The sequence below is a fragment of the Haemorhous mexicanus genome, chromosome 4 (genome assembly GCF_027477595.1).
Source record: "Haemorhous mexicanus isolate bHaeMex1 chromosome 4, bHaeMex1.pri, whole genome shotgun sequence".
NCBI lineage: Eukaryota > Metazoa > Chordata > Aves > Passeriformes > Fringillidae > Haemorhous > Haemorhous mexicanus.
Genome location: NC_082344.1, coordinates 45,533,097 through 45,557,482, shown reverse-complemented (window position 1 = coordinate 45,557,482; position 24,386 = coordinate 45,533,097). Strand labels below are relative to the sequence as shown.

General features: G+C 38.4%; 1 protein-coding gene across 19 annotated transcripts in view; it reads left to right on the top strand.

Moving 5' to 3' along the window:
* Nucleotides 1-2,198: 2,198 nt before the first annotated feature.
* The window catches only part of SORBS2 (sorbin and SH3 domain containing 2), a 145,806-nt gene continuing 123,618 nt past the window's right edge, over nt 2,199-24,386 (top strand). For 4 of the 19 annotated variants that reach the window (XM_059844667.1, XM_059844664.1, XM_059844663.1 and 1 more), the window contains exons 1-2: nt 2,209-2,391; nt 20,943-21,070. The gene's annotated coding sequence lies outside the window, so the exon portion shown is untranslated. Of the gene's footprint in view, nt 2,392-2,434; nt 2,814-20,942; nt 21,071-24,386 lie in introns of those variants that run through there. The other 15 variants (XR_009486243.1, XM_059844653.1, XM_059844654.1 and 12 more) reach the window with 9 other exon arrangements.

The following is a 24,386-nucleotide window of genomic DNA, read 5'->3' as shown; positions in this document are numbered from 1 at the left end:
ATCTGCACTTGGGTTAAGCCTCTTCTAATTTCTGCCTAATCACTTATGAAACTGCAGAGAAGGAAGGTTGCATGTACATGTATATTGTTAAATCTTGTGTGATACTCCAGGAAAAAGCTCCATCAGCCTTTTCTAAAAGTGTGCCTGCATTACAGACAGAGTTCTAGATCCCGAAATACTGAATTATGAACTTGAAATCTTAAAACAGGTTTTTATTAAAAAAAAAAAATTCAGAAACATTTTAATGGATATACTTCCACTGTACATTCATGTGCTTGCATATGTTTGAATACAGCAATATGGACAAAGATCCTGAAATCTTTCCAAGCTGTAACATATTGTTTAAAAACTCATGGCCTCTATGTTTCCAAAAGCTATTTCAGTCTGTCTGTGGGGAGTGTGGTGATATTTACTGCACTTAGTGCAATAAAGTGATAGAAAACCTGCTTGTGTCTTCCCTTACTGAAGAGCATTTTTAATTATTTTTAAAGTCACTGACTCTATCAATGCATTAAAAGAAAGAGACTGGATGTGCAGTCTGTCTCATGTTGCTTATTAACAAAAAAAGTTAGGGAACCAATCATGGTGAAACAGTGCTCTTGTAATGCAGGCTGGTTTTGTTTTAATACTTAGTATGTAAATAATTACTTCAGTAGTTTAATGTTTTCCAAGCAAAAGCTTCAGAATTGGGTTGCCAAATCAGCTGACATCCCTTTTTGATCAAAATATGACTGTTGAACAGCAGTGATGGCACCAGAAGTATGTGTTTGAGTCACAGGGGCAGGGAGTACTTCCACTGGATGCTAGAACAGACTCTTAGCCCCAGCTGCAGGTTGAGAGATGTGGACATCCACCCATCTTTTTTAAGAAGGCTAAGAGACAAAGAAATAAGACTAAATTAGCATTTGTGTTGAAGCACCTGTATAAATATACTAGAATGTTTTGGCTCCAACGCCTCAGAATTCTAAACAGAATTTACTTACTTGTTTCCTCGTGAGCCCCTCCCAGGTCACTTTCACAGAGCTCAGTACTCACTTTCAGAGAAATTTAGACAAGGAAAAGAGGGTGAAGATGCTGAAGGAAGAAGTGTGTAAAATCCACTCAAGTGGACCTTAGTTCTCTGCCCAGGGCTCCACAGTGACACCACTGCCCTTGAATCCTGAGAGCAGCAAATTCACTTGGAGGGGTGGAGCAGCAGAGCTTTGTCTACAAGTTGAATTCAGAGGTGAAAAATCTGCTGTAGCCCTAGAAAAGTAAAACTGAACAAGGAAATGCAATTATTTCATATATGTTTTAAGTCAATCCCTGCTAACAGCTGGGAAGTTCTGACCAATACTCAGAACTCTTGGGTATGAAATGCAGTATGCTTGCTTAGATATATTTAATGCTTCTAAATGACTTTTGGCAACTTTAGGCTGATGGGTGTCACTTGTGCTCTCTTATTCCTGACTCCTTAGGCAGTTGAGATACATGTTCATGACAGGTCTTGAAGAGTGGAAATTTTTATGAGCAGTTTTAAATTCTTCACAAATGTCTCCTTTTCTTCCTACTTCTAAGTGAAAATTTTAAAAAAATGTTATTCTAAGTAGAGTAAAATTGGTTTACATGGTTATCACAATGTACAATCTTTGAAAGTTGTCTAACAAGCAGCAATGTTCAAGTTCAACCAATATGTTTATGAACACTAAGAATTGTGATGTCATGGGTTAGGTTATTGTGAATGAATGGGGACTTAGGCTTTACTGTTGAAAAACCAGCTGACTACTGTATAATGTCTATCTCTAATATATTTCCTAGGTAAGGACGATTATTTACCCCGAGTGCTTATACAGTTCCCTGTCAATTTTGGCGCTTCAGTTTGGCGCATGAGAGGCGCTTCCCCGGCCGCGTTCAGGCGGTGCTTCGCAGCCCCTGGGCGCGGGTGGCTCCGAGCGCTGCCCCATCCCCGCCGGGCGCGGGTGGCTCCGAGCGCTGCCCCATCCCCGCCGGGCGCGGTGGCTCCGAGCGCTGCCCCATCCCCGCCGGGCGCGGGTGGCTCCCAGCGCTGCCCCATCCCCGCCGGGCGCGGGTGGCTCCCAGCGCTGCCCCATCCCCGCCGGGCGCGGTGGCTCCCAGCGCTGCCCCATCCCCGCCGGGCGCGGTGGCTCCCAGCGCTGCCCCATCCCCGCCGGGCGCTCCGCGGGCGCGGTGCCGGCGGGGCCGGGGCGGGCCGGGCCGCTGTTGGCTGTTGCCATGGCTCCGGCAAGCCGGGGGAGCCCAATGAGCGCTCTGCGGCGGTGCCGAGGGGACCAGCCATTTTGCTTATGGAAAACAATGTGACATATTATGCTGTGCTATACCGGGGAATAAACAACAATCCCGTCGGGGGACGCGGAAGAAACGGGCATATTAGTGAGTAATGCGGGCGGCAGCGCGGGCTCGCCAGCTGCCATTTTGACAGGCTGGCGGCTGCCGCTCCCGCCGCTGCTCGGGGGAGGTGGAATGCGGGGCGATAATGCTGCATATCTGCTGTCAGGCAGCGGAGCGGGGGTTTGTCGTGTGAAGGCAGGGCTCCTCCGCAGTGCTGTCTCGGCAGCTCGCTAGCCGCCGCTCGGAGCCCAGCCGGGATCCAGGGCCGGGAGTCGCCGCTGCCGCTCGGAGCGCGGCTGGCGCCGGGCGCGGCGCTGCCAGGAGCAGGTGTGCGGCTCGGCCCGGCCCGGCCCGGCCCGGCCCGGCGCCGCTGCGGCTCCCGGGCTGCTCCCGCCGGGCGAGCTGCTGCCGCCGGACTCGGCCACAAAAGGGGTCCGCTGTGCGTCTCGGCTGCTGCGGGAGAGGTACCTGGGCACGGGCTGGTGCGGGTCTGGGGCACAGCTGGGCACGACTTCGTGCAGGAAACAAGCTTCTCTCGGTATTTGTGCCTTGGCTTTGGTCGGTGGCTGGTTTAGGGTGGTTGCTGAATTCATTGATCTGACTGCGTTGTCCCTAAACGTTTCGATATGAGTGTTGTTCCATATGGTTGCTGATTCAGAAGGATGCTTCCAATAGTTGATAATTTTTTTAGCAGATAATTCTACTAAAAGGCAAGGATTATATTTTTGTTTGGATTGTTATTGTGTTTTTTATTATCAGGATAGCGTGGGTGAAATAAAATATTATAGAACTCGTGAGCATGTTTGCTTTACATCACGGAGTTCATCACTAGTAGATTCCATGCATTGTGTTCAGCCTCAGTGTTAGATTTAAATTGTCCAACTGCTGCTGTGCAGTATGTAGGTCATAATAAAAAGCAGCTTTTTCACCAGCTTTCAATGGACTGCATGCCCCAGTGCTGTGGTTGATTAGTTTGTGGTACTTGTGCTGTTAAGAGTGGTGGTATTAAAGCCAGCTCACACCTCCTTTTTAAAGATATCGCACGTTCCCTGCTAGACAGAGCACAACACACCCATTGTGTCCCTCCGTTTGGCGTTCAATAAAAGGAAGGAAACGAGCACTCCACATGGAGCACCAGCACATTAATAGCACAAGACGGTTAAACTTTTATTGAACAATCCCAGGGATCCTGAGATAATCTACTGAAGGTAGAGACAATAAAAACACCGAGATGTATATAAGGAACTAGTAGGAATGGGAGAGGTCTTCTGGTAGGGACTGTGTTAATGCTGGAGATTTTTCAGTGCAAAGTGAATGGTTCTGAATAGTTATTAATCACAACACATTTGCTGTAGTTAAACCTAGGTCAATAAAACCTCAATCCCTGAGGACAGATAAGGTTTCTATTTAAAGTAGCGTTTTCCTAGCTACCAACTGTATTCTTATGCATTAGTACAATTTCTGAATTCTCTTATAATGAAATGCATACAATTATTATGAAAACTGATCTAAATATTCTGATTCCCTTTGCATCTATAGAAAATAAGATGATATTTTGGTCTTAAGCCTTCTCTAATAATTATGTGGATTTAAGTCCCCCTGAAATGAGCCATTTGTTTGGACAGTTGAGTGGGCATGAAATCAAGAATTCGAGGTCTGGTATCTTTATAGTTAAATTAGTAACCAGCACTCTGTAACTAGGAGCCAAATTCCAGTGTTGTTTCTGTATATATCCTGCAAAGGCATTTGAACAAGCATGATCAGCAACTATCCCCCAAGTGAGAGATTGCATTTGGAAACAGCAGTATCTAATTGTATTGCTACTATGTGTTCTCCCCATGAGAAAAGCTCCATCTTACTTGAACCATTTCAGGATTTTGTTTTTTGGTGAATGCACACTCACCAACTTCTTTATGCCTCTGTGTAGGGGTCACACAGTAAGTGGTTTAGAGAACTGCCTTCATCTGTGATCTAGAAAGTGGAATGTGCCTTTACAGTGTGGACTGCATGAATATTTATGATTGAGTCTGTAATTATGAGGAAAATTATAAACAAGCAGAGCTAGTATTTAAGATGTTGGTAAGTCTTTAACAAAGAGGGAGATTTTGTTACAACAATAAGAAACATGAATATAGCAGTATACAAAGTAAAGGATCTTGCAGTTCAAGGTGAATTGATTCTCACTGAGGATTCTTCTCACTATGAAGAATTTATGGTTTGAGGAAAACAAGTGAAGACTAACAATGACTAATCACTAAACAGTGTGCACCCATTAGGTGCTGATAGATGCATCTTATTAGTCAGTATTATTTAAACCAATATTCTGTGCTCTTTCCATTCTGCTTTTCTCCTTTTGTTATTTTTCTCATATCGATTCCCAGCTTCCCTCTGCTTCCTTACTGTCTCTTTGGCAACATCTGATCCCATCAGAGCTATTTGTAAATCAAATCGGTGACTGTCAGTAGTGGTCATGGAGGTACTGCAATAGAATCTGATGTGGAGGAAGAATTTAAATGAGTTAGGTAAGAAACAGCAGCTAAGTAATGAGCGTATCCAGTGCAAACTAATTCCACATCATGTAAGTTTTAAAGGCCTAGAATTGGGTCACTGATGTAGAAATCAAATGGGCATGCATGGAGAGGGGCATTTTTCCTCTCATGATGACTTGAAGTGTACTCATAAACAGAAGGTTTACAAGAAGACCTTGACAATAGTATGACTTAGGACAAATTGGAAAGCTTGGTATTAGAAATGGTAGTGTAGAGTTCTAGGTGAAGTCTAGAAGTTTTTTTAGGTTTCAGTGGAACCATGTGTTTTTTTTCAAGGGATCATATACATTATTGGAAAGCCTCTAGGTTATCCAAAGTCAGGCTCTCTCTTGGTCAGCAGAGATGTAAATAACATCAGCTGTCATGCTTTAACATTACAGTCACTTCAAACATTTTTTAGACAGATGACCTTAGAAGGTGACTCTGGGTCCGTGTGTAGCTCTTGAACAGAATACCAACAAAGCAAAACCAGGCAGACTAATCCTAAAATGCAGTGTCATAGTAGCAGGTGCAAACAGTAATAGAAATGAGAGACCAGGATGATCAAAGGAGCTAAAATGAAGTGGTAACAGCTTATTTGGTATGCTGCTTGTTTAAAATAATCAGGTTTGAGCAAACAGTGATAAGCATCAACCAATCATGGGGTGTGTAGGGCACAGTAACCTTATAAGAGCTAGTGTGGAAATGTGTTCTCTGTCCTCAGCCTGCGGACTCTTCTCAGTGTACTTACAGACATGGCCAGCCTGTGGGCAGCAATACAGAAGGGATGTGCCAGGGAAGACACAGTTACTGAGTTAGGGTATGTTGTATGATGTTACACTGTGAAATGGCTGAATGTCACTTCTGCACCAGAAGGATCAGGTATTGAATGTAATACATCAATTATGTGGTTGTGTCTGAAATGCACAGCCTCCATCAGATGTGACCTTGCGACAGTATTTCTGCTCTGGTGAGGCTGTCTGCACAAAAACAGAAATAAAAATTGTTAATTTCTACCTGTCTGTAAACTAGAATTGTACAAATGTATACTTTGTTGTTGTGTCCTACTGCTCTGATACCAGTCCTTTCTCATGTCATTCTTTCCTACTGAATTAAGCATGTTACTGTTGCCAGTCTGAATTTCCTTTCTTTACTCTTGTATGTAGCGTGTAGCTTCCTATATGAGAGAAGACTGTGCCGTAGATGCTCTGTGTTCATTTTTATTCAAATAGTCTTTTGTCAAAACACTTTCATGAAAAGACACAAGTTGACCTTTCTGAAATTATGAAGCTTCTTAACATTTCAAAGCTCAAACAAAAACTAGAAAGACTTTCAAAGGCACTGATGTAATGGAAAAGTTCATGTATGGGAGGGAAAAGGGAGAGAAGTAAGTACTTAAAAGGGCAGCATGTATCTTTGACTAAAGGCATGCTAGATGACAACATTTTAGATCTACTTCTGCTTTCAGTGTTTTTGAAGCATGTAATGTGTTTTTCTGTTCAGATGTATTGTTCCATAACAGTGATACATCATAGCTAATGCTGCTATGAAGTAGGAAATTCCAAAGGCGGACCCGTTTCTTCTGTTATTTCTAACTTCTTTCCCTAAATAGATTGATTTTTTTGGTCTCACTGTACTGAATACAGATAGTGTTCTGACTCATCCACCCTTAAAAACCTCACCAACCACCATCAGGGGGTTGAATAGAACAGATGTGGTTCTGTGCTCTTAAGTAACCTGAGTAACATAGTGCACTTTTGAAGAGGTGATACTGAAGGTCCTGAGTCTCAAAGAATAGTGGGAAAAACACACTAAAAGGAAAAGCAAACAGTCTTCATCTCAATCATTACTATGATCAAACTATGCACCAAACTTTTTCATTAGCCTTTCCATAAAGCAGCTGTTAAATAATGCTGAGAGATAGAATAATGAAAGCTTTACTTCTTCTAAGGGTACTCATCTTGCATTTTATGTACAATATTAAAGCAGTGTACAGCTGAACTGTTTGTCGGGTACCTAAAGCTATCCTTAGTTTAGCAGCAGTGGCTTATCAACTAAATTTGTCCATAAGCATAGTAGCTTCATTTTTTTGCTTCTTCAGGACCCAAAAGAATATGCAGGAATGCGTGATGAAACCAAATGGAAATGGAGTCAATAACTGCAGTTCTCACAGCTGAAAATCAGATTCATTGAAGTTTATGAAAATAGTAAAATGCATTGATTTCTAAGGGTTGCATTTGGTTGTAGGATCATGAGTTATGCTAATCAGAAATCAGTAGTTGTGACTGAAGGTCAAAATAGGTGGAAGGATCTTTGTGTTTTTTCAAACAGATTAAGAGCAACATGTCTAGTTCCTTAATGTATTGTTGGTTTTGTGGTTTTATTTTGGTTTGGGGTTTGGGTTTTTATTTGGTTGGTTTTTTGGTTGGTTTTTTTTCTTTTCTGAACAGCACCAATAGGTGAAATCCCAGTTCAAGCAGGCAGCAGGGCTGAAAGGTGACTGTAACCCTTCCTAAGAGGCTTAGGTTGGATGGTGTAGTCTGTGATTAGAAGGGGTAGGGGCTATGTCAAGAGCAGGACAGCCGCAGAGTATTCTTGCCAGCATGATGCCATGTTTTATGTTCAGGCTGATTAACCATAGCCTGAACAAAAAGCTTCATCACCACAGTGTACCTTGAGTGCTATAGTGTTTAATAAAGCCACATATCTCTCACTGGGATTAACTTGCTGAAAGCTAATGCTTTATCAGAGCTTAGGTTTAGCAAATGTTGGGGTGGGGGAGGCTATCCAAGATTCAGTTATCTGGATCAATTCTGATGTCTGAAAAATGCATGAACTAGAAATTACATGTTACTACAGAGGGTCTCTGTGAACAGAATTTTCCCTACTTGAAGTGATCATAAGTGAAAAGTAGTGGTTCAGGCAATAGAACAAAGCATGGGTTAGATAAATTGGGTGCTTTGACTGTTGTTTTTCCTTTAATGTTCATTTTTAGAAATTAGACATGACTATAAAATAAAAAAATCTTCATTTTTTAAACATAAATCAATATGTATAAACATTTACAAAAACAAATGTAATCTGACATGTTGGCATCAAGCAGGTGTAAAATGACATTTTTAAGGTACTAAATGCCTGTTTCTCACTGATTTTTGTGTTCATTTGAGAACTTCAGATTCTCTTATCTGTTGATTTGACAGCTTTTCTAGTATATTGGCCTATGATAAATAAGGAAGAGTAAATAATTGGTATGAGGCAATTATTGATTGGTGAGAATTACAAAAAAATTGTATTTTATGAAGGTTATTTAGTAAATCTCCAGCACAGGATGTTTTGCTCTCTCCAATAAAGCAACCTTCATGGACCTTCATAAGGAGTGGATTAACGGATTAGATGGCCCAAGTTTATTTATTTCAACTGCTGTTCACAAGCATCATATGTGTTCTGAATTTCAGACTGTTTCAGATTTTGAGACCATCCTAAATTTTAGGGATTGGCCTAGGTGAAGTATCCAAGAAATAATTCCCTTTTGAAGATACAGGTCACACTATGACTTTTGTGTATTTTGTGCTTTGCGCTTGTTAAAATCTTACAGAGTTATTGTCTGATTTAGGCATCAAAGTTGTACTTTCTTTCTTCCCATAACAGTAAATTTTTAAAGAAAACCAAGCTGTAGCAACCCAAAGGGGTGCCAGTGCAAAACACTGGTTATGTTTCCTTTAATTCATGTATTGATCAGGTACATCACACTGCTCCTTCTAGCCAGTTATGCAGTTACACGTTTTAATAAGCAAATCCTGACAGAAGACAGCAGTTGCCAGCACAAATTTAATTTAATTTAGTTTCTAGTGAATTTCTAATGAACAGGGAACTCTAAGCAGTGACATTCTCCAGATAATCAAATTCATGGTAATTGCAGTTTTTCTTTTGGAGAAATCTGTATTTGTTAGGAATCTGAAGGAAATAATTATTTCAGTGTGACTGATGCAATCAAATGGTTTACTTTGAATAAGTGAAATATAAAAAGAGGCTAATCAAATGAAGTGCTACAGTATGAGAGCAAAACAGAAGGGTGACAGGTCTGACAGTAGAATAAAGACCAAACCAAAGGCTTTGTTATGACATACATGCAGATAATCAGGCAAATTCAAGTCTTTTAAGAGACCTCTTCTATGAGGGTCACTTTACAGATACGGATCATGTAATCTGAGCCTTACAGATTATCATTCTACTTCTAAACAAGTTCAAGAGAGAGGTTTTTAATTCCTTATTTGCATAGCCGTAGATTTACACGTTCACAGGTTTCTGCCATTGGCATTTGATTCACAGATGACTGATTTATGGTCTTGAGCAAAGGCCAAATTCAGGACACACTTTTAACTGTCAGGACTGCAAACTCTACGAAATTTGTTTGAAAGACAGCACCTGTTGTAATTAATACATACAAAGCAGTAGGAGGATCCCTTCCAGCTTCAGGAAATACTTATCTTATGAGCAAAAACAATAATAGTTGCAGAGATGGTATGCTAAATTAATTCAGGTATGAATATGTTTTTTGTTGTATTTAGGGGTGTAATTATCTTAAACATAATTCTCTAAAATCAGTCACTGCTTAGATAAAAAACACAAATGAAAACAAACATGTCAGTAGGAGCTGCAGAAAGTACAGCAGGGTCAAGTTCTCTTTGCAATATGTGCTGAACATGAAAGATGGGGCAGGCTTGATGCAAAGGTAAACTGAAAAGCAGGTTTATTAACACATGGCTTTGACCTCTGCTTGACTACAGCACCAGTGGTTTTCTTGATTTCCTGTAGCAGAAATGAAAATATAAAGGGTATCTGAGGAAGAAGCAAATTGTAGCTTTGTGGATGAACTTGGGAAGTGTTCTTATGATAAAAGATTACTGCTGCTTATGAGTGGATGAAATGTATGTGGGGAAATTTGAGCAGATACTGTGTAGAGACTTCTGGGAGTTGCAAGAGGAGACAGGAAGAGAATTACAAAAGTGCTTGAAAGGGAAAAGATAGATATAATTGCTGCAGTGACAAGACAACGAGCCATCTATATGTGCCCTCTATTCTGGGGCAGGGACAGCTACAGTGGCTTCAAAGGAAAAAAAATTAGACTGGTCTCATGGGGTGCATCTTGCATAGATCAGAACGTGTTACTTAAAACCGTGGGTTCAGATGCTGGAGTTAAATTGTGTGTTGACAAGAGGCCTAAACAATAGCATTCCTCATGGGGGGACCAAAACAAAATTAGAAATCAGATTTCAAAAGTGCTGTGGAGAAATCAGTCCTCTCAGGAAAAGCTACAGCACACACTCAGAGTGAAGGGGAAACAAGTGTGAAGAAACATGAGCCACTTCCTTGAGAAGTTCACATACCTGAGCCTTAAAGGGTTTGGGTTTTTTGTTTGTTTGTTTTTATTAAAAAAACCAAACAAACAAAAAGTCACGTTTGCATTATGTTTGCATTCTAGTCAAATCTCCAGCCTATACACAGTGTGCCAGGGCAAACTACACACTTCATTTTTTTAATTGATTTTTAGTCTTCATCTGCACACATAGTAACTCCAATTGAAATTTTCAGATTTGAAAACAAATTGATCTCCTTCTGTGGTTTTTTTTTTCTTTCTGTAGTTTTTTATTCTTGGGAGACCCAAGAATAAAATGATGAGTCCCATCCCTTCACAAGTGCTTTAGGTGAAGCATTAGAAGTCTACATTTTCAATGTGATTATCCATTATGGAAATGGGATTCTCTCTAGCTGTCCTGCACCAGCAATGGAATAATGCAGTTTTGAGGGTGAGATCAGGTGGTAGGGAGCTCTAATTTCTGTCCCTTGGTTTTGCACCAAATTGTTTTAACTGGGACAAAGTCTGTTAGAATGTTGATGGGGTAATTCATGTGTTTTGCTTTATACACAAGTGCATTAGGGCTGCAAATGTCTTTATGGAAAATGTCCATTTCTCAGTGTGTTACTTGGTTTGAAAATTATGAGCTGAGTTGGAGCTTGGAGGTGACTTGAGTTCAAACATGACTTGGAAGAATAATTATATTGCAAGCTTTCTTGTGTGGAGTCCTGTCAAATCCATGCAATTCTTCTGTCATCTTCAGTATTGTATATATTGTATTTAGACTTCTATGGACTTTATCTTCCAGTATGTTTAGGAACAGCTTCTCTTTATGGTCATTAAAACTTTGGGGGTTTTTCTGAACTAATTGCAGATAATGCTGAGAAAATTTCACATTCAATACCTAAAATTGTCAAAACAATCTGATAATATATGTAATTTAAATCTTCATAAAAGAAACCACTTCTTTTGAATTCTGGACTTATTTTCTCTGGTGAGGACACGTGGATAGTTTTTACTAAGCACTTTCTTAAAGACCTAAAAGGATTTTTAGGGTTTTTTTGCCCAGAAGCAGATAATTTTTTTTTAATGGACTTTTTCAGGGATAGGTTTGTAACTATACTCTGAGGTGTCTACCCTTTTTTGTGGGTACAATAGACAATTGTAGAATTTTTACCATTACATTTGCAAAACTGTGAAATCTAACTTGTTTTTCATAATCCTAAATTAGTATCTTAAGCTGTTAAGTGCTGAAATGATGATTCAAGTTTGGCCTTGTAAGAATCCTGTCTGAATAATATTTTTAAAAGCAAGGTCATGACTTCAAGGCAGTTGTTCTTCCGTGACTTACTTTAAACCTGGGTGTTGTCTTTACCAAGACATACTCTAAACAAGGAACTTAGAATTCATTTAAATGTTTGTTGGAAGAGGGCAGAGAGGAATTTAGCAAAATGACACTTGCAAATTATATTATTATAGACTTTGGTATTTTTGAAAGCTCTAATTGATGTTTTCTCTCTTTGAATGCAATGGTAGGAATCCTCCCTGAATTAATTAAAAGTAGTTACAGTAAATGTGTGCTTTTAAAACACCATTGAAAAGGCCTTGGCATCCAGATTTTTGCTATTCTAGCTTTAAGTTCAGCCCAAAGTGCCTGTAAATTTCTTTTGAAGAATACTGGAAAGATTTATCTAAAAGATGAAAAAAAGTGTTGCACTTGTGTTTATTTGTGTCCCTCGATATGATGATTTTCTCATTGTCATTACTTGCATCAGCGTTTAAGTCTTACTATCATTAGTAAGATCTGGGCTGAGAAGGTTGGTTCATCTTGAATGAACCTGCTAACCTTATTTACAGTGTATTTATTACTGGAAATAGCTTCACATGTTTATATACACAAATTTTATCATATTTTGGGGATGTTCTGTTAGATAAACAATCCTGCCTCTCAAAACTTGATGAACATCAGAAGTTATGCTCAAATTGTGCATCTCAGCTTGGAATCCTGCAGATGCTAACCAGATTTTCAATCTGAGGTCAGTGCAATTGTGATGTGGTGTTTTTTTCACCTAAAGCTTCCTGTGCTGTCTGTATCAGACACACCTGGGAGTTTGAAATGTCACCATCAAAACCAGGCTAAGCGGTCACTAGCTTCACGAGGAGGAGGAACCAGGAAATAGAGATGTCTTTGTGTTGTCATTTCAAAGGCAGCAATGTTTCAATGCTGCATCATAAAAAGATTTTGTGTGTTGACTTCTTTAGGTGTGGATCACATAAACGTTACCATAGAGGTTTGATTTTTTTTTTTTTAATATATTTCAATGCTCTTTGTCTTTTTGAAAGCACTATTAAAATTATTTGAACTGCTCAACTTCTGGACAGTTTAGACTTTGATCTTAATTCACGTGTTTCTAGTTCATGCCACCCATCCATCATAAGCTGATTTTGTTATAAATAACCAGAAGCTGTACAGACACTGTGTAAAACTATTAGTGATTTTCCCCCTCTGTTGTTGCCCTCTGCTTTCAAATTCCAGTCTTCAGATAACTGTCAATCATATGTAATTTTTTTTCACCCTGCTGATCAGAATGTAAAGGCTGACAAAAAATATCATCAAATGTTTTTCCAGTGCTCTCCTTATGAGCAATTTGTTTAATTGCTGCAGGAATCAAATGTGCCTGAGCTTAAATTTTAAGTCAGTGGGTTCAAAGCAGAAGGCAGGGCAAACAGAACACAAACAGTTTAATGTGTTTTTGGACACTAAACTTGTAATAATTAAACTTTTGCTAAGATATGTCTGCTGTCTACTTTTGATGCCTTTATATACAAGGCTGTAATTTGATAACTTTTTTATCTTTACCATCTCCTTTGGGAAGTAAGATAGAAAACTGTACAGCTATTCTGTATAAAATTTGGCATATTATACAGCTATTCTGTATAAATCATACTATACAGCTATTCTGTATAAAATTTGGCAGAGAAAATTTATCTTTCAACATCATCTCAATTTTTTTTTTACATTTAGGTTAAGTTTTCAAGCCACTTTAGAAGCAGAGGACACCACAAGTTGCTGACTTTATCCTTCAGCTTTTTTAAGTGCAAATGTGCACTACTCTGTTACTGCTTGTAGTGATCATTGTCTAAGGGTTAAAACTGAATTTTTTTGTTTTGAACAGTCATTTCATCAAGCTGGTGAACAGTAAACAGTCTTGAGGGGAAAGAAGGGCCTTTTGAGCTGTTATTACTAATAAGCAGAGGAATTTGAAAAACAGAGGATGTTACAGTTCTGAGGAAGTAAATAATTTCTAGGAAGGGAAATCCATCTTTCCATGTGTTTATTTTTCAAAGAGAGGAAACTACCTAATAGGTGTAAAACTGCATGGATACAAAATAGGACATCTACTGCAGATTATGTTATCTTTGACTTCCGTTCTCACCTATCTTCAGAACCCCTCTCCCAACCTTCTTTTTTGCAACTTCAACCATGGTACGACACAGGTGCTCCTTCCTCTACCCAATGTGCAAAATACTTACAGTCATGTTATTCCAGCTTTCAGTTTGTTGCTGTTTAAGAATATTTTTAAGGATCTTTTCTTTCTACCTTTCTGGGTGGCACTGGTCTTTGTCATATGAATTGGGGTCTCTTTAATGGCCTAATTTTCCTAAGGAGTATACACTCATAAACTGTGTAGTCATACTGGCTACTAAAAACAGAGATAGCAGAGAAGTCCTGTTTTAGAGTTATGTATGTAGACTGTCTTCCTCGTGGAAGAATTTTTCCATTCAGGGAGAAAGTTTGCAGTGGAAAATATGGCTGCAGTTTTGAATTCTTTATTACTGATGTTCACTGATCAGCAGTGGAAGCTTACTGATGGAGAAGAATTAGGAAATTTCTAAAAATTCTTAATGTAATGTCACCATGGTGACTCTGCTCTTCTTGTCTCTCTTCTTTCCCACTTAAATGAGAGTCAAATTCTGTTAGCTGAAAAATTACTTCTGACCTACAGATAATTCAACACGGAGCAATTACCTGGCAGCACAGGTGTAACATCCTGCATTGCCTTGAGTACAGCAAATATCAAATTGCCTTTCCTGAGCTAGGAAAAACATTAATATAGTTCAAACAAATGTTTCAAACTAATAGCTTCTTCTGCAATTAATAGTCCTGTAAAGAACACAAACAGCAAACAAAAACTCATTTTCACTTAGCTGGAGCAATACATGGTAGATGACTACATTATCATGTGCCTCTGTTAACAAGAAAAAACAAGCATAAGCTCAGCACTGATTTCCTGAGCCATTCTCCACTGGCAGGTGTTGGTATCATGCTTTAACTTTGCCTTTGGGAGCTGTAAAACTTCCTGGAAACCTTTCCTGGAGTTCCTTTCCCTCCAAGCTACTGTATGAGGGCTTGTCAGATCTTTGGGGAAATTTTGATCTTCAGGAACAAAGAGATTTGAACAGGAAGGGGTCACTTTTCTGTTTTAGGAGCTTCCTGTTGTGTGCTACATCATACTGCAGAAAGGAGTTTTTTGTAGGGAGCAGGAGCAGGCTTGGTAGGCTCAGGCATTTTGGCAGCACCTTTTCTTGCTGATAAGCAACATGAAGGTGGACAAAGGTGGAGGCAGTGTAGCTCTAAGTAGGTTTAGTCTGCTGGTGTCATGCACCTGAGCTCTTGAAATAGCTACCTTCTTTGCAGCCTGAAGGACTGATAATTGTCATGATTATGTGAAACTGGGAGCAGCAAAGAAAGAGTTTGCCAAAGCAATTTGTTTCTTGGTGAGCTTTGTCTGACTTCAGCTGTTTCTGTTATGTCAATATTGTATGCTGCCATTAGAGGTAGGAAGCATAAATACAAATGTTGGGTTGCTGAAAAACAGATACTGCCTTTGAAATCAGACTAATGGGGGAAAAAAGAAAGAGAAATCAGAAAAATACTAGACTCTGGTAGTATTACTTTGTATTCCAAAATGCTGAAGAATGATCTCATTAGGTTGTGTTTTCAGTTGGTGGATCATAGTAGTAAAATGAATAAACTGACTAAAGGACCACTGATGTAAAGATGGTTCTCTACACTGTTGTTTGACTTATAGTGAGAAGTTTTGTTCTCATTTGAGGTGACAAGTGCTCACCCTAGGGTTCAGTGCCTGAAAGCCTCTCCTGCAGCAGCTCGGCTGTTTCCTGCCTTCTATGCTATGAGTAGCAGAAAACATTAAAATTACTTAATTGGTAAAGCTAAGGATTGTTTTTCATATAGGTCCCTTGTTTTTTCATTACTAGCCTGGCAGCTTAGCAAATTGGCAGAAAACCATTGTGTTAATTATTGAGAAGCCTGAATTCCTTTGTGGATTTAGTCATGGTAATTGGAATAGAAGCTCAGTTCAGAGTGCGGAGGTGTAAAGCTGGCCTGGCCATAATCTGGTGGTTTAAGGAAAAGCAGAATGGTGTTAGGCCTTGTGTGCTCTGTAACATAAGTCTTTGTGAAGCGGAAGGAAGGATTTGGGACTTGTGTTACTTCTGTGGATTTCTTTTTTCCTTACATGGACCAGCAGGTTGAGAGTGCCAGCTGCACACAGGATCATGGCCCCAGAGCCTGGTGATGGCAGTTCTCCCACGAGAAGTGAGCAATTTTATCCATAGATAACTCTGGGAAGGTGTCAGTGTTACAGAGTATTTTGCTCTGCTGTAAATATTTCAGAGTAACTGAAGGCAGTTGCTCAAACTTTCCTTTCTCCTAGGTAAGTTTTTTCTTTCTTATGCTTATGAGAGTGCAGTTCTTGCTCTGTGAGCCACGTGGAGTATGTGATTATTCTGTGAAAGAGGCCAGTGTCCTCAAAGGACCAGACAATAGCAGGACGCTTGGTATCGTGTCACGGAAGTGGGAGATGTGACTATAAATCCTTCTGGAAGTTTAATCCAGGTTTTCCATATCCGTGGCAGGTGTTCTAATGTCCATCACTACAGTGTTTTTAAAAATAACGTGGTGGCATAAAGTCATCTTCCATGGTTTTGCTGAGGAGTGGAAAAACCCTGAGAACGTCTTTTGGATACTTGTACCCCAGATTTAAGATTGATAAAACACAAAGTTGCACAGGACAGCTGCCACCAAAGTCCTTTCATTAGGGCAAGGCATTGCTTGCTTGGCTCAGGAGGAGAATTTTAGCTAGCTGTTAAAAGACAAGCAGATGCGTAGAAATTTGGGTGTATATATGTATATAAAAGGGGTATTTTAGAACTTGCCCCTTTTCATTTGGGCTCAAAGACCCTGTTACTTGCATTGGTAAATCACAGATTGAGAGTCCTAGCTTGGTTACATTTCTGAGGTTCAGGCCTTTAGGAAAACTCCACTCTGTAATGCCCTCAGCAGCTTCCCAAAAAGCAACCACAGTCTTACACAAGAGTTAAGCACAGTCTAGCAGAAAACAGACCTGAAGGACAAATAACTTTGTACCAAGTTCTTGAAACAATGGCCTAGCAATGTATATTAAGAGTGAGATTAACAATAAGCTTCTGTTCACCATTTCCTGAAAAGGACTTCTCATATTTATTTTCCTGTTCGTTTTTAACTGTTTGCTCTTGGAACAGAGGAAGTTAGTTTTACTAGCAAAGTAGGCAGGCATATTATCCTGTTGGTGCAGTTTCAGACTGATAGCTGCAGTGGCTGTAGTCATTTTTCACATCATTATGAGAGCAGTTACGTGATTTGCACCCAGTTATAGGGAATTGGCTAAAGTATTGGAATTGGTTCTAACAGTTGACTTAGAGCCTTGAAATATTTAGGTAATGTGCTTTCAGTAGTTGGAGGGGTTCAAATGCCTGTGATTTCATTTCAAAGTTGAGAGTATCCTTACATTTAAATGAAGTTATTTGGTGCTGATTTAAAGGTATAATAATAATAATTTTTCATGGATTCTATGTGATATAATGGTATTATTGAACATATTAAAAATTACAACATAGCTGCTTATTATAACTGTAAAATATCTTACCAAAAAATAGCTAGGGGTTTCAGTTTAACATAAATCTAAAGTCAAAAATGAGAACTCAATATAGCTAAAGACATTTGGTGTCTTAAAGAGAATGCAGGTCTGCTGTTCTGCAGAACAGCAAGGTCAACTCTTCATGAACCATATGCCATTTTGCAGGCCAGTTCATGTTAATAATGTGAGAGTGTGATTCTTTCTACTTGCTGTCTTGATTCATGTCTTTCAAATGCCTGAGTTATCTGTAGAACACTTCTGTGACAAATTCAGAAAGCTGCTTTGATGCTTTGTTTGAGTGCAGGCATCCCTGGCACTACGTTCAGTTAACACATGTTCATGCATTTTTACTTACATCCCATTATACAGATTAGCCACAAATGATGTTGTATATGACCTATGTGTAGCAAGGTATTCCATCCTGTCCAGGAGCATGGCCACCCTTCTTCATAGCTCCATTAATTTTCAGCAGTGGGGGCTACTGAAAACACACATGACATTGAAAAAAATGTCTTACTTGTAAGATCCTTCAAGTTCCTATATGTCTAAAACACTTACGAGGCTAGGTGAAGTCCAGGACAAACCATGTGATCCATAGCTTTCCTTCTGTAGATTTTTTTTTTCCTGCACTCTAAAAAAATACTTATTTCAGAGATTGAGATGATCAGTTCTATGAATGAACACTCTCAAGGGAGACTTCTGATAGCAGAGTACGTCTATTTTGCTTCCATTCTCTAACATTAAATTCATTTTATGTTACCTGTCGTAGTTCAGATTAAATTCAAGAAATATGGTTATTAGGAAAAAATGAAAAAATGAAAGAAATCATATCCATACTCCTAATTTCTTCCTGAGGCAGGTAACATGCAATTCGTTTAGACATACTACTTAAACATATTGCACTAATCGTAAAGTATATTAATAGAAGAATGTATAGAATAATACAAGAAAAAGGAGTCATTACACCTGGCTCTGCAGTGTTCACCTGCATATCTTGAAATGTACAGGGACACTTCTCAAAAGGATTATTCTCCTTCAGCCCTTCCATATGAAGCTTCAGTGACTCAACTGTGTTTGAAAGGCTAGGCTTAGAAAAATCAAGATTTCCTTTATGTGAATCTGTACAGTGAAGCAGGTATGCAAATTTTGTCTTTCAGTATCTTGAACAACCTTCTGGATCTCTTACCTATCGAGATTCTTTCCTCTGGTTTATGGAAATCTCTGTAGTGTCTGTCCTGTAGTGTCTGGCCACAGAGCTCCTGGAGACTTGCACCACTTACAGCAGCAGTGTGAACTCTACACTTCTTGGTCATGTTTGAATTCTTTAGTACTAAAAATTGATTGAATCACTCTAGAGTGGGTCACTAAAGAAATTATATTCTAAATTTTAGTATTGATAATAGCTAAAAAATGAAAGAGATTATTGTCAGTATCTTAAAAGCATAAGGTAACTGTCTTGGTAGTAGTGACATATTTGTCTGTTTTATTAATAAACTTACATGTACATTTATCTTTGAGACCTAGATGATATATGTGATATTTCTGTCATCTCATGTTTCCTGTGGATAAAAGATGATCTGATTTGTATGCAGTAGCTAAAGCACCTTAGTCTATATCAGAGCAGTGCTTATATCATGTTTAGTAAATGCTATAAATACTGATAGGTAAACTGTCATTTATTTCCACAAGCACAGTTGCAGAGAGTGTGTGAAGAAACAAGGTACCAAGACAGGTTAAGTGCTGATGGTGACTCTGTCAGCTAATGGTAAATCTGTCTTCTGAGAAGATGCCTCTGAAAAGAAATGCTGAGCTGCAAACTGTTGTGTATTAAATTATGTCAGTAGTAAATTGATACTGCTAATAATGACTTTTACACATACTTCTAGTTTTGTACCTGTGTAGTATTAGTATTGAGCATGTGGATATTTATTGATTTAGCTTGTAACTACCAGATGAAAGCATTATGGATGGCAAGGTAATGTAGAATCTGACACTAGTGGTCTGGTAGATACAGGTCTTGTATTTATTTACAAACTATACTGCTTGTTCCACTTGACCATTACAGCTCTCAAGCTGGCTATAACTCACACATTATCTGAAATTTAAGCTATTGGAGTCCTTGAATATCTTTGTTCATGAATCTCAAATATAAACTGAGCTTTTTATCTTTGCTGGACTAGTTTTGTGGTAAAATTATGGTCTTAAACTAGACATCAGGAATGAAGTAGCAATAATGATTAATTTAACAGGTTGGTATTTAGAGTTTGTGGATTTTGTTGTAGCTTCTTTTAACTGCTGTAACACTAAGAATAGCTGAGATCAAATAAAAAGGATGTTTTTGAGCTAACACAGAAGGAATTTGTGCTATATTTTTACATTTAGCAGCTTTTTCGTTATTGTTTTAAGTCTTCTATAGCTAATGATTTCTATGCAAGTCTTCAGGAGAAAATGTGCTTTTCATATTTGTTTATAACAATGAGCATTTCTTTACTCATTTAACAGTTTAATAAATAGCTTGTGTCTGGCATCCTGTTTCATGTGTCCAAATAACTTCCAAAGAGCTACTGTTCATTAATAAATCAGAAATAAAGATGTTCTAAAATGTTATCAAATGATTGTGCTTAAGTAGATGTGACTGGAAATGTAGCAGATATTGAAACATTTTGCAATCTTAGCACACCAACCAGTTTTAGGTTTTGAGCTGTGAGAGTAACTAAGTCTCATAACTTTTCCTTGAACAAAAGTAACAAAATTTTTCAGTGGCAGTACCTAACAGTGTGATGATGCTTGAGAACTTTTTCTGAGGAAGCAAAACCAAGAATTACTGAGATACACAGAGGGAAGTTATAGAGAGGGATATGATGGAAGCTTTCTCCTCTACCAGAAGAGGCTGCAAAAAATTAAACAGTGATAATTTTTCACTGACTCAGTTTATCTGTGTTTTCTTAGACTTCAAAGTAATTAGCTATTATCTACCCGTGAAGACATTCGGGGTCTTTTCTCAGAGTCATTACTTTGTATTTATACTTTCTATTTCCCAGTATTTTTACGTTATGGTAGGGTAAGTTGGTTGGTTGGCAACCTGACAGAGGAGGACAGGAAGATATTTGTCATGTCAGTGAATGGCCCTGGTCAAAAAAAATGGAATTCCAGCAGCTTCAGGTCACTAGGCTTCCAGAACAGTACTGCTGCTGAAACTGGAAACTTGAGATGCAGACTAGAAGCAAACTACTGGCTTCAGTCTTGGTACACTGATTTGTCCTGTCCTTGGATGTGTACACTAGTCAGATATGATGGACTTTAATGCAAATAGAATTACTCCCATCTCAGATGAAATGTTGTGTAGAGAAGGCAAAATATCTTCAGAAATAACCAAACTCAAAAGGTGTTCTTCACATTGAAAAATATCCGTGGTGGTTCATTGTCTGAGCTAAAAGTTATAATCTTCAAGGTCCCTGATCTCCTTTTAACAGTAGTTTGGTTTGGTTTTTTTTCATCAACAGTGGTTGTTCCTCGCTCCTTCTGTTTCTTTAAATAAGAAATTGGACAATGAACAAAGTTTTTTTGCTATGGATTTCCTGATTTTTTTTCGCTTGGGTTGGGAGGCTGCTTGTGCTGTACTACATTTTCATTTCGATAGTAGGCAAGCCCATTACAGCTGAAAATAGCTCAAATGTTCTTAGGGAAAAAAAGCCAGCAGCTTAGACTCTTTCTCTTTCTCTTTTGCAGGCTCTTGCATGTGAGTTAAATTAATTTCTTGAGAGAAATCTTCATAAAGGGCTAAATAAACAAGGTCTACATACACAGAAATTTCTTTCTTCTGCTGCATTTGAGACACAGCTAAACTCGTCTGTCTGGTAAGTCATACTTTTCTTCAGGATTTGTCTTTCTTCCCACCCTTATGACTTGCATTTCTGAGTTTCTAATTAGTGTTCAGAGAAAACCAGCTTCAGCTTCCTGGTAGTACTGGTGCATTCTGTTTATGAAGTACAAAGATCAAGCTCTAAAGGCATTTCTGTGCTGCTTTTACAAACTTCAGAATAGTATCTATGATTCTGTATGCTACTTTGGTATACATGGGGTTTAATCATTTATCTACTGCTTTGCTCTAATTTTGCTGTAATGAAGGCATTAAATGTTTTAAAGCAAAAGTGATTGTTCTGTCTTGGATTTACCTGTTTGAATGTTCTGCATTTAATAAAGTAATGTAAGAATGTGTACTGCAAAGTATATTCAGTGTCAAGTCAGAGTTTAAAAATAAACTTTCCCAACATTCATTCATGTCTCATTGATTTTTGGTTTCACCTCTTCTAGATAAAATAGGTTGATGTTATTAAATAAAATGCTTTCTTTTTCTTGGTGATGTGCCTATATCATGGGACAGTCAGCATACTTATCAGTAGTCTTTAACTGATCATATAATTCTGTAGCAGTTCTGTTAAAGGTAGAATTTATGTCTTATAGTTTCCTTGGGTTTTGATTGTACAGCTTGAAACATTTTTTTTCCTTTGATTATGAAGTATTAACTGTGAATTCGACCCAAACAAAAGCAAGTTTTTCCCCTACCTTCTATTTTTATTTTTTATTGCAATAAAATGAGGAAAGTCTTGGAAGAGCAGAAAATGTTTTGCTCTGTGCTGAGGTTTTTCTAAGCAGTTGGCTGGCATTAGATGGCACCCTATATATACCCAGACCATCTGATCACTTATGCTGCAATGCTTTGGCTTACCACAATTACTGTGTGCTTACATACTGCATGCTCTGGTTCTGCACAGCTCATTTTGCAGGCTTTGGTATAGCCCTAACATCAGTTTATTTTAAAAAATATGTTGAAAACTCAATTTCATATTTAAGATAAGTGTTATATTTAATGTAAAGCAGTAGTTATCTTTTCTGAGGAAAAAACCCCAAACAAAACAGATCAGCATTCTTACACAGAAGCTGTTTGGAGGCTTTCCAATTCATTCAAGTTTTTATAAGAAGCTTTCTATCTTATTTTTGGGTAAAAGGAGAAAAGCTGAAATGGATGTCTAGATTTCATAAAAAATGTATTGCTTGTCTTAAATTGATGGTTTTCATATAAAAGGAGTTTGTCACCTGAGAATTACTTCTCAAAAAGCTGAAGCTTCTGAAGGAACTTAAGACACCTTAGAGGCTATGCTGCAATTACTCTTTGAGCAATTTAGAAACATGTGATCCAAAGACATAGCTGGAGGAGAAATTACACATAAATAGGCTGTATAATAGACACAAAATATATACCAATTATTTTCAATTAAAAACACTGCTTGAACTGTTCAAAGTAAGGACCAGTGATGGTCTAGTAATGGTAATTTCTTAATTTGTGTAAGCTTGAATTTGCCATGTATTTTGCATGCAATTTTTGAGTGAATAACAGGGCTGACTTAGAGGAACTTGTTTCTGGCATGCTAACACAACCCAAACTTTAGCTGAGTGAACTTGGCACAAAGTTCAACATAAGAGAGAAAATCTCAGGAGAGCAGTGGAATTCCTTTCCTTGAATAAGTATACCTCAGCATTCATGGGGAACAAATGGTAACATTTTGTGCAAGTTTCTGCTTTTGACAATGTGTCTTTGTTCACTTCCCAAAAGGGATGTCAAATACACTGAAAAAAAAGCCAACAACTTTCTTATTTGAATTTTTCATTTTACTTAATTTTATGGTCCCAAGGAACCCATTAAATCTGGGATGGCCTAACACCGTTGTTTATAACTTTTTGTGTATGTAGAGAAAAGGCTCAGTTAAAACAGTTTGGTCACACAACTGTGTTCTCTCCTTAATGTATTTGCGAGCTCAAATAGAAGGGTAGGAGGCAGGTGTATCTGTCAGCATTTTATGATGGAATTATTTTATCAAAGTGTCTCAGAAAATGGGGGTTTTTTGCCAATGTAAGTGTTATCCAAAAAAATATATTACCAAACTATTACCTTGAGAAACAAATAACACAATAACTTAGATTTCTTGTTAAAAGCTTTGTGCTGAGAAAGACCTTAGCTTAATGTTCTGTTTAGTCATGATGTTACTTCTATGGTGTGGTTTTCTGTTCATTTACTGATGGCAGTGGAGTTTTATGGGAACTGTTCTGTATGGGATTCTCATCTGTGATCTAACCATATCAGCAGATCATAGTAATGTGGTGAAACTGCATGGATTTAATATGTGACAATACTGGAGAAGAAAAAGGTGTTTAGAAAAGTTGGAATTGAGACCTGGTGATAGATTAAATGAATCTGAGTAAAAGGCCATGGTGCAGCCATCTCTTCCTTACATTAACTGCAGACTGGGGATATACCAAAATGGAGATGCTGAGAACATTCATATGTGACACCTATGAGTTGTGTCTTCACTGGTCTGCCTGGCCATGTGGTATTTTCAGATAGCAATACCTAGCTCTGGAAAAAGTTTGTGATGGGGTTCTGTATGTAACCAGCTGCTGTAGAGGGCTGCAATTTTTATGGCATCCTGGTTATCTCCTGTCTGCAGTGGTGCAAAATTGCAATGCCTCTTTGTTGGCTTTGGAGCTTTGGTTGTGCTTAACCTTTCGATTGATCCAAATGAAACAGGAGCTGGCACGATTCCCAGCTTCTCACAGTAGCCTCTGCTCATCATCATTAATCTGTGGTTTGGGGGAAGAGAGTAAAATTAATCACTTTATTGATATTCAAGTACAGCAGTCAGCATCTTCTGTAAGAATTACTAATTTTAATGATAATGTCTAAGCTTTTGGTTGTTTAATGTAAGAAAACCAGTCTTTTAGATAAACATTTTCCATGTTCTGCAACTTTAGGAGTATTAATTTTCCATCTTAAAAAAAAAAAAAAGTTATAGTTGCAAGTGAAAAGCAGGTACTTTTGCATATGAAACAATGAATAATTTTTACTTCTGCTCCAAGCCTTGAGTTTCATTTGATTCTAATTTTTGTATAAGTTTGAAAAGTACTGTTTTAGGAATAAAGTTGCATGTACGTGGCAGAGAATTCACCTTTTTAGCCACAGAACCACAGAGTGGGTAAGGTTGGAAGGAAGCACAGTGAGGTCATCTGGTCCAAAATCCCTCCACTTGTGTGCTTGTACTTTATTGAGAACAGCATGCTTTTAAGCACTTTGTTCCTAAGTAATCTAATAAGTATGCTTTAGTCTGTTTTCAAGGT